At 35.6% G+C, this 13425-nt stretch overlaps 1 protein-coding gene across 13 annotated transcripts in view; it reads left to right on the top strand.

Moving 5' to 3' along the window:
- Positions 1 to 590: 590 nt before the first annotated feature.
- The window catches only part of UVH6 (RAD3-like DNA-binding helicase protein), a 32345-nt gene continuing 19510 nt past the window's right edge, over positions 591 to 13425 (top strand). For 7 of the 13 annotated variants that reach the window (XR_016044089.1, XR_016044094.1, XR_016044091.1 and 4 more), the window contains exon 1: positions 591 to 917. The gene's annotated coding sequence lies outside the window, so the exon portion shown is untranslated. Of the gene's footprint in view, positions 918 to 1179; positions 1278 to 11251; positions 11345 to 13425 lie in introns of all 13 variants that reach the window. The other 6 variants (XR_016044090.1, XM_020671194.2, XM_088851509.1 and 3 more) reach the window with 2 other exon arrangements.

Raw genomic sequence — 13425 nt, forward strand, 5'->3', positions numbered from 1 at the left:
AACATCAATTAATCAACAGTATAAAGCAATAGTAAGAACGGTACCAATCACGTCCAAATAGTGAGTCAATATTTTCAACTTTATGGATTATTGTATTAGGGGACAGTAAAAGGGGTATAATGTGTTTTTTTCAACTTTATAAAATAAAATAAAATAACTTTCCGTCAGTAAGCGGAAAAACTTGACGCGAAAAATTCCGAATGTTCAACATCCGAAAATCCCAAAAATTCGAATGTTGTACATCCAAAAATGGGAAAATACATTGTTGGAGCTACGGTAATTTTCGGATGTTGAACATCCGAAAATATTAAAAATTTGGATGTTCAACATCCGAAAAGGGATAAACTTATCTTTTTTTAAAAAATAGCATTATAGAAGATAAAAAATAAACACTTCTGTAATAACATATACTATTTGATGTAATCGTAATAACGTAAAATATAACTGATTTCTACATAATTTTACCAAAGTTTGAAGGTGACAAAATTTGGAGGAGCGCGGTCCTATGATTGTTTAAGATGGCAAACCTCATCCAACAAAAATGACCCCGGTTGTAGTACAAATTCGCGAGGGTGCAGGGTTATGCTATCGGCATGTACCTCGCCTTGCTCTACAGCAGGCACTAGTGTCCGGTACGCCTCGAAGCAGGGTACCTTGGAGATGAACAAGGCACCGCTCTCTCTCTCTCTTTTTCGACCGCTCTCTCTCTCTCTTTTTCGAGCGGTGCAAAAGCGCCAGCGCTCTCTCCCTCTCCTTCCTCTCACTCTCTCTCTATTTTTCGAGCTCAATTTGTGAGCAAAAGCGCCCGCGCTCGCGCTTTCTCCCTCTTCTTCCTCTACTGTCTGCGTGCGAAAGAGCTGCGAGCACAACACTAACATCAACAGCAGTACAAGAAGCCGCAAGACGAGAAGAAAAAAGTACGGTCTCTCTCTCTTGCTCTATATTTATCTCTCTGATAAATCAATGAAGAAGAGGAGGGGTTTCTTCTGCATAATAACAATTATCTATGTTTTAAGAAAACCCTAATTATTACCCTATTCTCCTCGTCCTCCTCCATGGTCTCAATTTTGGTTTATCTGAAATTATTATTATTATTATTCATAGTCCTTTGTCTCTCTCTCTTTTTGTGCCGTGCGTGCCATGAGAGATTGATTTCTCATGTCGCCATTCTACTCTCAGATATTGATTCCTCATCTCTCCATACTTTGGGAATGTGCATTTCTCTCGTAGGGAAGGTGAAGGAAAGATGCCCCTTTCTTCAAGAGACATGCATACACGTATGCAGTTAATTAACCATTTTCCTCCTCATATGATTTCACTTATCTGTCTTATGCATAATACGCATTTCGTGAGCTATATGAAATTCCTTAAAAATTTGGTTCATTCTATTCCTTTTGAATATAATAAGCCGAGATGCACAATGCCCATTGTTATGCATTCCATGGAATATTCATATGCACCTGTTCTTTTTGTAGTAGTTACAAAAATATGCATTGATACAAATATTAATTCATATTCATAGGTCCTGAACAAACAAGTTTTGTTGCTGGAAATGCCTGGGTCTATGCTTTACTCACAGATCCGTGCAGATTTTATCTATCTGTCTTGTGAAAATTGGGGAAATAAAGATACCCAACACCTTGTCTATCAATTTCCGCACTCCACATACAAATAGAACAACCTATACATGTACACAATGCAAGTGGCTAAGTTACACCTCAAGGGTAAACTAGTAACAACAATAAATGCAATAACAAATAAGAGTTCTAAAATTGCCCCTCAAGCCAGTCATGCATCTTGTGCATCCAGAGCTTATCTGTCCAAGATGCTCTGTTTCATCAATCTGCTTTGGTGGTTATGTTTGCAATCTGATGTGGTTAAGGAATGAATATCATAGGAATATCTTTTTATATTACACTTTGATGAAATGATAATCAATTTCTATACATTTCATGTGGATACGGAAGATAGGATTCACAACTAGCCGGGTAATTTGCTGCCACAACAGTCATCACACGATATTATGACTCGTTTCTTGATTTGAAATTGATGGCTGCTTCTTAATACACCGAGAAATTAGTATGCCATCCTAGAAGATGCAAATTCCGTTATAAAACAACAATAATTAGGACAACCCAATGAATCTTCATCAGATTATGCTCTAAAATCAAGAGAAATAGAGGGAGGATAGAATAATCCATGTATTTTTATATATATAAATGCAAATTGTTTTAGTAGCTTCGAAATGATATCGAGGAGATTCCATGAATGGACAAACTGCTTTCATTGCATAAGCAATGTCAGGCCATGTAAATGTAAGGTATTGGAAGCTCTTATAAAGAAAAAGATTGGATAGTAAATCCCTTATTCACTCCTTAACTCAATGTTAATTGGATAGTGCAGCCCATTATTCACTCCTTAACTTTCTATTAACTTCAACAGTGTAGAAACATGTTTGAACTCCAACGTCTTAGCATTAGAGAGTAAGTCAGTAATATATTCTTGTGTTGAGTAAGAACAATTCATTTTTCTGTTTGAAAATTTTTAATGCGCAATAAGTATTTTAATTCTCCAAGATCTTTCATTTCAGTTTCTCATTTCAAGACTTTCTTAAGATGCCCAATGTCAGTAATATCATTTCCAGTAATGATGATATCATCCACATATATCAAGAGGAGAATGATATCAGTGGGAGATCCCTTCAGGAACGAGTATAGTCCACCTTGCTCTTGCTCCTTTAGACATCAATGTTATTGAGTGAAGAACTAAAACTTCGCAAACCACATACATGAGCTTACATGGGCCCATAAATAGATTAGTTTAGTTTGTCTACATAATGGAGATGAGAAGGAATTCTCAGAGAAATGTAGGTGAGAAGGATTCCTGAGTTCTCTAGGTTGCTAAATGTATACTTGCTCCTTTAGATCACAGTGAAGAAATGCATTTTTCACATCAAGCTGGTGGAATCTTCTATTAATAGAAGCAACTATCAAGATGCATTGAATAGTGGGTGCCTTGATAAGCGGACTAAAGGTTACATTATGGTCAAGACAATATTCTTGATTGAACCCCTGATTGCTGCCTTCACTTTAATCTTTCACATGAATTGACTAATTTGACTCCGACTTTATGCACCCACTTTTACCACATGGCAACACCTATATGATTCTTCTTAATCTTAAGTGCGTCAATCTCCTATTTCATGGATGCTAACCATCTAATATCAAAGGCAGCTTCTTCATAGGAGGTCGTTTCTTGAACTTAAGAAATCTATGTTACATACACTTTATGATTAAATGGAAACTTATCATATGAGATAAAGCTTTCTAGGGATTAGTTGGATCTTGCTTTCTCCAAGTAAATATTTGAAGTGGGAATATCTATAGACTGGGTAGATAATATGAAAGGCATATAGGAGGATGAGTACTGCAAAAAGAATGACGCAATGGTGTACTTGAGGTCTAGGAGAATTGCATCAATGAGAGTTCTTTGAGAAGGTTGGTATAGTTGCGGGAGATGCATTTAAGCTTGGCAAAGTGGATAGATAATGTGGTGATGGGTGGTGAGGTGATGATGGGTGGTGAGGTGATGATGGGTGATTGTCATATCTCTTGAGGTGAAAGGCTGTAGATCATACCTGTCACAGCTGTGGAGGTGATTGGTGAGTGTTGGGATGGCTCAAATACAACTCCATGAGAAAAATGAGTTTGAGAATGTGCTTTTTGTTGCAAATAAATAGACATTGATAAGACATTTCTCCTTGAATTGTAGCTATTGAGTTTGATGTTTGGTAAGGTTCCTTAAAATAAAACATGGTTTCATTTTCATCAAAGGTACATGCTAAGTGAGAAAGAAACTATGTCATACTTTGCAGTTAACATTTTCAAAAAAGAAGAAGGAAACTATGTGATACTTTGTCATCGTATCGATAATAGTGTTTGCCAACTCTAGCAAGTCCACCTGCCAACTCCAAAATACCCCAACTCAGGGGGTTTATATAATTGTTTTATAATATATTATAATTGATTTAATCTTCGACTAAAACAATTATAAGTGGCATCTAATTAATTTTGCATATACTTTTCATCTTTTTTATTTCTTATATTTTTTCTATTTTTTTATCATTTATCAATTTTTTATTTCTTTTTTATCAATTTTTTATTTTATCATCTCATATACTTTCTACGTTTATCATTTTTGTGTTTTTTCTAATTTTTACTTATTTTCGGGATTTTCCTAGTTCCTTTTGGTTTTTATGCTCTTTGGGCTTGAGTGAGATGACTTAGACTTGCCGAAGTCAATTGGATAGCCCAAGGCCGAAATTCTGCATCCGAGCTTTGTTTTCGAAGACTGATCTATTATGTCAACAAAACCACATCCAATGTTCAAAAATTTGGTTGCTTAGTCGACCGGGTAAAAAAAAAGAGGTATATGGGCCTAAGTGGGCACCTAGGGAGATGTTCTTAGGCGCCCTGCCTAGTGCCACCCCCTTTAAATAAAAAAATAAAAAAATACCTTTAAAGTAAAAGGTTAAGGCCTATTTAAGGGCCTCCTCTCTCTCTCTCCCACTCTTGGGCCCATATTCTCTCTCTGTATATAAGAAGAAATAGAATATGGCCTCCAAGTGTTCGATGCGAGGTTTCAGGCCTCTCTCTCTCTCTCTCTCTCTCTCACACACACACACACACACACAGACACACATAGAGAAATACATACATGGACCCATATGCTCTCTCTTTACATGTAAGAATAGGAAAAAGAAGAAGATAGCCTCCAAGTGTTCGATGTGCGGTCCCTCTCTCTCTCTTGACATTTTAGAAGAAAAAGAAAAACTTTCTCCAAGTGTTCAAGACTTCTCTCTCACAAACACGGATCCATATGCTCTCTCTTACTCTTATGTAAAAGATAAAAAAAGGACAAAAGTATTTCATGCGAGACCTCACACATGCATGCATGCATGCACATACACACGCACTACACACCTACAGACATACAACATATAGCACCCCACCCGTACATTGCCAAGGTATCTAGGCATCCCTAGGTGGCTGCCTCTGCCTTTTTGAACATTGACCACATTCATGAGCATTGGGTGAAAATATGTTTCTTTGAGAAGTACTAACATGTAGGAAACAAACACAACAAAAAAATGTAGGAAACAAACACAACAAAAAAGCACGGAGGGAGGAGTAATTGGTTTTAGTGTTTTACCATTAAAAAGTTTTCAAAAAGGAGATATGAAAGAGTAATAGTTGATAATCCATTGATAGGATACACAATAGCAAAAAGCTTCTTTTCTTTTAAGAAGAACTGGTATTCTTTTTTCTATTTATTGTTAGAAAATATAACCCACAAGATGTGGGGTTAATCAGTTTCCCCCACGTCGGGTGTTCAAAGTACAGGTCTATAAATTAACTCCAAAAAAGGAATTGGCTTTTCCAAAAAAGAATGTGGCTTAGATGTAAAAATTGGATCCCATGGCCTTTTGTTAATTCAACATTGGTTCTGCCATCTAGTGTGCCTATTTATTAATGCAAATGATGGAGGGCATTGAGTAAGGATCCTTTATTTCTAATTAAGACCATGACTTGATTTATTTCTTTTAATTTTGGTTTATCAATAAATTCAAACTTGACTTTATGACCTTGAATCTCAGATTCTATTCTTGAAGAGTCTAAAGATTTTATGGGACAAAGAAGACTCAGGAAAGGGGTTCCTAAAATTATTTCCTGAGCTAGACCCTTTACCATAATAAATGACATTAAGAAGCAGGCTCCGTTGTTACAAACAGCGGCTTCACAAAGTTTGTAATTGATTAAAAGTCTTTTACCATTAGCAGTATTTAAGACTTGGGTTGTATTGTCAAAGAATCTTGACGGAACAAGTCCTTCATTGATACAATCGAGATGAGCACCTAAATCAATAAGGGCAATGGGAGAAAAATTGTATTCTTTAGAGACAACAATTGTAACCTTGGTATGCTATTTTTGAGTAATAACTTTATTTGTCATGTTAATCTAATTTAGTTGATTAAGATCTATTTTTTCAATTGCATTAACAGCCTCTTCTTCAACCTGAGTTTGTATATTTTCAAATTCATTAATTAGATTCTCAAGTGATTGTGGTTTTTCTAAACCAAAAGTTTCAAGTATAGTTATTCGTTTATTGAGATCTTGTAATTCTTCTTTTAAATTTCTTATTTCAAATCTTAATTTAGAAATAGTAGTTTCGCGTTCAGAGAGTACTTGTTTTTTATTGACTCTATCAATTATTTGTTTGAGATCATAAGTAGGTTTAAAGACTTGAGTTTCAGTCTTTTCTTTAGCAAGATATTTAACAAGTGCATCCCTTTTTTCAAGTGGGTCAATGACTTTGTCAATTATATGTAATACCAAATTTTGTTCTTCAGAGAGTCCATTAAGACTAAGAACTTGCATGTTTAACAAGGCTTTATAATGATCACATTTACAGTCCTCTTCAGCCTCACTAGTATCATAAGTTTCAATATCAAAAACGTCATCTTCTGAGTCTGTCTCATAAATAGATAAGTCTTCATCAGAAGAGTCTCCTATAACGAGGATTTGCTCTAGTTGTCTTCTGAGCTCTTCATCAGAGATTTCGTTAATTTTTTGTTTTGTCCTACACCTATCTACATAATGCCCATAACGGCCACATTTTTTACAAATAGGTATTTTTCTTTTTGGTTTCCTATTCTTGGGTTCAGGATCTTCCTTACTTGAGCTGAATATTTTCCTTTTTTGTTTTCTATGATATTTTCTGTTTTTCTTATACTCACCTCTATTAGAGTCATTCGTATATTTTTTGGGGTGAGTTTTTTCAGGAAAAGGATAATAACCAAATTGTTCTTAAAAGTCTCTCATTTCTCTTTTGCCAGTGATCTTTTGTTTTTCAAGTTGTTTCTTGAGCTTGAGGTCAGTACAAAGCTCTAAAACAGTAGTGCAAATTTCATTATCAAGCTGGCCAAGAGTATAATTCTCATAGGGGATTTCTTTTCCTCCATTAGCATTTTTAAGCTTAGTCTTAACCTTTTCTCTAAATAGAGCTGGGAGGCCATTCAAGAATTGAGACTTCCAATGTATATCTCTAGGATCATTTCTGGTAAGTAATTGAGTATGGAAAACATCTTTGTACCATCTATAGTGAGAAAGGTCAAGACATTTGAGGTTTTCCAAAAGTTCTCTGGTTCTTTCATTCCAGACAGAGGTATTTCCTATAAAAGTGTAGGGAAATAGTATAAATTAGTGTATTGACACAATCATCATCCTGAGAAGGTATTTCTTGCTTGACACCCTGATTATAGACGGTGGTAAGGGTTTGTTTTATAGCACTTAGGATAGTATTTCTTTCATCATCTCTTTGGTAGAAGTCCCACCATCCTTTTAGTTGCCCTGTAAACGTATTGATTATGGATCTAGCAATGTCGAGTTCTCTATTTCCATGATTAGTATATGCTTGAGCGTACATAATCATATGCTTGATTAAATTCATCTTTCGATATTCTGACAGAGCATCAATATTCCATTCAACTATAGACCTCCCATCATATTGAACAGCATTTGAGAATATATCTTCTTCATATTGAAGATGAACAGGGGAAGGCCTAGGATAATACATTTTTGAAGTAGCAGTAGGCCGAGTCTTTGTTTCATAGTTTATCCTATTGATTTGGTCAGGTTGATCAGGATTCTTAAATATATCCTCAAGTTTAAGGATTTCTTCATTGCTAATATCTTCAAGCATATTTGCAGCTGGATCTTTATCTTTGCTCTTTTCATCACTTATTTTAAGGGTAGCAAGCATGTTAACTAATTCATCAAAGAATTCATTTTCTTCTTTGAGAGTTGGTTCAAGTTTAAAGGTTTTATTAGAAAGATGAAAGCCTAAATAATGGGCCCTCTACCTCAGCACAAATCCAGCCTCCTGATGAAAAGGAGAAACTTAAGCCTGCTATTCCTCAGAATCTTTATCATTTTGTGTTGAAGGATTTTCTACCTTATAGGTAGGTTGGACAATTTGTTGATTCTTAAGCTGATCAAACCCTTCTATGACAACATCCTTACTACCCTTTTCTTTTTCACCTTCTATCTGTGGCACAAAGGAGAAAGAGATTCTAGGGAGTTCATGCATCTTAGATGATTCAGAACTGAAGGACATTCTTGGAGGCTGCCTAGGGTTCCTATTTTGATTAAGAAAAGTTCTAAGAAGAGGAGAAAATTGAATTTCTACCTTCCCTTCAGCGTATTGAGTTATTTGGCTGATTTCTTGATTTTGTACAGGCTTAGGAGGGACAGCACAAGGTAAGGTCCATCTTTCAGGTAGATTCACCTGATCTCATGAAATAGTTCTAGGGATGATTAAATTTGACTTTTCAACATTAGTCTGGAAAAGAGTAGTCTGACACCCTTAGAGTCAATTCTCCTAACATTAGGACAAATAGTGGTCATAGCCTTATAGCAGACCCTATTGGTAACCGCTATATTTTGTGACCAAGCATCCATGTCAAAACCATTAGTTAAGAGGTTGAGAGTAAGGACTTTCAAAATATGAGGGTCGGTTAAGGAAACTGGGAATCCTGAGAAGCAGTTAAATAAACTGGTCCCTCACAGAGACTGGATTCAACAGCCCCTAATAGGGAGTCCATAAACTGTCTATGCCTACTATCTCTTAAACATAAGAGGATAGTTGTCTGAAGCCCAGCTCTAGTTAAGGGCCTAATCCCAACTTGAACAAGACGAATCTGTAAATAATTATATTTTCTTTTTTTAAATTCTTCAATGGGGTTTTTGTTTAATAAATTTATGGTAGTCTCAGCATTTAAGACAGATCTGGTTTCTTCTTCAGTTTTAATTGCGTAATCACTCCTAAATTCAAAAGTTCCTTGATGTATATTTCAGAAGTAGAGACCTTGGGAATATTTCAATTGTTTAAGTCTTTTTCTATGTTGGCAATAACAATTTCTTCAGAATTCCTAACTGTCCTACCAGATGAACTGGTTTCAGTATCAGACCTCTGAGAACCGAGTCTGAAAAGTCATGCCATCGAGTCAATAATGTAATTAGGCATGCGAGTCAACCGAGTCAATGAATTAATAGCCTTTCTTCGGCACTGTTCACAAATTTGGCGAGTTATGGTGGCTTATTACTATTACAACTGTGATGAACAGTATTTTATCAGGACTTGGACAGAGTTCTGATACAAAAACTGTTTACCTAAGATAGGATCTATGTGGCTCTGATACCAATTTTGAGCACGTCAAGCTGAATGGGATTAATAAAACATAACAAGTAAAATAACATAATGGAATTAACAAAACATAACAAATAAAATAACAGATTAAGATAAAAACATCAACTTATTAATAAAAAGTAGTTGAATACTTACATAAAATCAGATACACCAACACACTCTAAAACTTTTACAATCTTTTTAGAAAAAGGGAGAGAGAATAGAGAGTAGGAAAGAAGGCTAAGCAAACTTCAAACTTAAGCACACTTCGAGAGATGCCTTCTTCAAAGGAGAAGTCCTCTATTTATAATCTCGGACTTCAAATTTCATTCATCTCAATTTTCTTAAACGCGGATGTCGGTCCATTGATTTCCTGCCATGCGGAAAGACGAGGGTAGTGGATGTCGGTAATGTCGGTGGTACTTGCTACGTGGAAAGGTAGGAATAACGACAGATGGTGTCGGTGGCAGCATCTTAGTGGGGACATCTATCCTTTGGTGTGACAAAAGCATCTTAATAGGGACACCTGTCAGTATAGTAGGGACACCTATCTTTTGTTTTGTCTTAAAGGTGTCGGTAGGATTAATGGGCCTCGTGTCCTTGATGGAGTGGAATCGGGCCGGCCCAATAGTCTGCTTTATGTTTGATGGATCTGGGGTAGAATCCCCGAATTGTCATCACCGTTCAGGTTTCGTTCTGCTTTACTGACTGACATTGAGTCTTCTTCGAACATTGATAATAGTTTTTCTTTCAATACTTCTTTTGACAAATTTGGATTTTCAGTTTGTAAAAGCCTTAAATATGAGGCTGTACCTGTTGGCTGGTTAAGCCCAGGTGTAATGACTTTAATTTTGATGATTTTAATAGTTTCGGGTACTAAGTCTTTAATATCAAATCTGTCCCGCCATTTTATTTGTATTATTCGTTCAAGATGAGGGGTATAATCCCAATTTTCATCATTGTCAGTAACTGTATGAGACCATCTGAGGATCCACGGGATTTCATATAAGATGGTAAATCGTACTAGGGTCTCCATTTTAGACCAGTTTCTGTTGGCTGCTTCAAATTTTGACAGCGAGCATCGTAATTGTTTGGGACAAATATCTGGGTCAGGTCCCCAGTATAACATCCATTTTTTAAACCATGTAGGTAGTTCATTTATGGCTTCGTTAAGCCTGAAACAGATAAACCAACTGTGAGTATTTTGTTTGTTTTGAAATATCAAAACCTTTTCCCAGGCTTCGATGTAGTCATAATAATTATAGCTCTTGATTTTCGAGCAAGTATTTCTAAAATACCTTGGCTTAAGAGGATCGAATCCCCAATCTTTATAGGCCAATATTTTTTTTTATTCGGATTTTTGAGTAGGCCACAATGTCATGCCCTCTATATCTCCGGATGACTTCTATTGATCCTGTTTCTTTAAGGATCGTTTCATAGAACATTTGAGATTTACATTCATCTTTAGGATGCATATGATTTATTAGGTAAATTTTTGCAATCTCATCTGGATTAAGATGTATATGAATATTGTCTATTGGTAAGATGGGAAGATAAGATTTTTCCTTGTATTCAGATGACTGAATTAAGCCTTCACTTGTATTTGGGCTATTTTCTTTGTAAGCGGCTTGTCTTGAGGTTTCACCGCTGGGTTTCATTTGAGTTTTTCCCCTGGAGTCCTTGCAAAAACTCTCGTGTTAAGAAATCCGGTAAGAATTAGTATTTCCTGAAATGTGTTGGATATCAAAATCGAAGGTGGCAAGTATGGCTTGCCATCTCGCAAATTTTTGTTTCGAAACTAAGATTTTGACATTTTTGTCAATAACATCTTTGGCTGCTTTGCAGTCTATTCTGATTAAGAACTTTTGGCTAAAGATATCATCCTCGAATTTTAACACACAGCAAACAATGGAGAGGATTTCCTTTTTAATTGTGGAATAGTTTTTTTGAGTATCATTCCTCTTTTTGGACATAAATCTTACTAATTGTTCTTTTTTTGAATCAGGCATTTTTTGTTTTAAAATACCTCCAAAGCCAATTTCAGATGAATCAGTCTCTATAATTTTAAAAGCGTTAGGATGTGGTATTGCAAGACAAGGTAATTCTTTCGCTTTTAATTTTATTTTTTGAACTGCTAAAGTATGTTCTTCGCCCCATTCTAGAAAATTCTTTTTTAAACGATCATAGGGTATAGCACTGACTTTTGCAAGATCTTTGTAAAAGTCAGAAATATAATTAAGACGTCCCAGAAACCTTTGTAATTGGGTTCTGTCTTTGATTTTATCAGGAAAAATGCTATGCAAAACTTATTGCTCGATCGATAGGAATAATGGAATGGTTATGGACATTAGGACCTAAAAATCAAATTTTGGTTTGGAATAGTTGAATTTTCCAAACAAGACTAATCCTGCATTTTTAGTTTCCTGCAAAAAGACTGCAAGGTGCTTCCAGTGTTGTTCTATAGGTTAAAATAGACTAACACATTATCAATATAGACAATCATAAATTGGGTAAATGGTGTAAATATATCATTCATGATGTGTTGGAACTCAGAGGGAACATTTTTTAATCCAAATGGCATTACATTCCATTCATAATGACCAAATGGTACAGTGAAAGCAGTTTTATACCTATCTTTTTCTGCAATTTGAATTTGCCAGAATCCAGACTTCATATCAAATTTAGAAAATATTTGTGCTTCATAGAGACGGTTAAGCAAATCTCTCTTATTAGGAATTGGGTATCTAATCCATCTTAAAGCTTTATTTAAGGGTTTGTAGTTAATAACAAGTCTTGGTACCCCTCTTTCCTTTTCAGAGGCTTTTTCTACAAAAAAGGCGGGACAACTCCAGGGTGAATAAGAATTTCGGATTAGGTTTTTTATCAAGAAGGTTCTGAATTTCCTTTTTACAAATTTCTAGAAGACGGCTACTCATTTGAATAAGCCTAGATTTGGTAGGGATGAATTTTTCATTGAAGTCGAGCTCATAAGGTAGTTCAACAATATGCTTCTTTCTTTCAAAAAGCATTTGGGATATCAGCACAAACTTCTTTTGAATTTAGGAGTGATTATGCAATTAAAACTGACGAAGAAACCAGATCTGTCTTAAATGCTGAGACTACCATAAATTTATTAAACAAAAACCGCATTGAAGAATTTAAAAAAAGAAAATATAATTATCTACACATTCGTCTTGTTCAAGTTGGGATTAGGCCCTTAACTAGGGCTGGGCTTCAAACACCTATCCTCTTATGTTTAAGAGATAGTAGGCATAGACAGTTTATAGTCTCCCTATTAGGGGCTGTTGAATCCAGTCTCTGTGAGGGACCAGTTTATTTTAACTGCTTCCCAAGATTCTCAGTTTCCTTAACCGACCCTCGTATTTTGAAAGTCCTTACTCTCAACCTCTTAACTAATGGTTTTGACATGGATGTCGGGTCACAAAATATAGCGGTTACCTATAGGGTCTGCTATAAGGCTATGACCACTAACTGTCCTAATGTTCGGACAATTGACTCTAAGGGTCAGACTACTCTTTCCAGACTAATGTTGAAAAGTCAAATTTAATCATCCCTAGAACTATTTCAGGGGATCAGGTGAATTTACTTGAAAGATGGACCTTACCTTGTGCTGTCCCTCCTAAGCCTGTACAAAATCAAGAAATCAGTCAAATAACTCAATATGCTGAATGGAAGGTAGAAATTCAATTCTATCCTCTTCTTAGAACTTTCCTTAATCAAAATAGGAACCCTAGGTAGCCTCCAAGAATGTCCTTCAGTTCTGAATCATCTAGGATGCATGAACCCCTTAGAATCTCTTTCTCCTCTGTGCCACAGACAGAAGCTGAAAAAGAAAAGGGTAGTAAGGATGTTGTCATAGAAGGACTTGATCAGCTTAAGAATCAATAAATTGTCCAACCTACCTATAAGGTAGGAAATCCTTCAATACAAAATGATAAAGATTCTGATGGTTCCCAAGGACCAACTTTTTCTGACATGGGATACAGCTCCAATATCCCTGAAGGATCTGTTAATATGCTTGAAGTTGAAAATTTCGAAATCAATTACAAACTCTTAAGGCAAGATTTTTACTCTGAAGAAAATAGAGAAATAAGAGAATGGTTTCTTAAACATAGCAAACCCCTTAAGAAATTCCTTGATGACGAATATATCAGGACT

The sequence above is a fragment of the Amborella trichopoda genome, chromosome 1 (assembly GCF_054954075.1).
Source record: "Amborella trichopoda isolate Santa Cruz 75 chromosome 1, AtrichopodaSantaCruz75HAP2 v2.0, whole genome shotgun sequence".
NCBI lineage: Eukaryota > Viridiplantae > Streptophyta > Magnoliopsida > Amborellales > Amborellaceae > Amborella > Amborella trichopoda.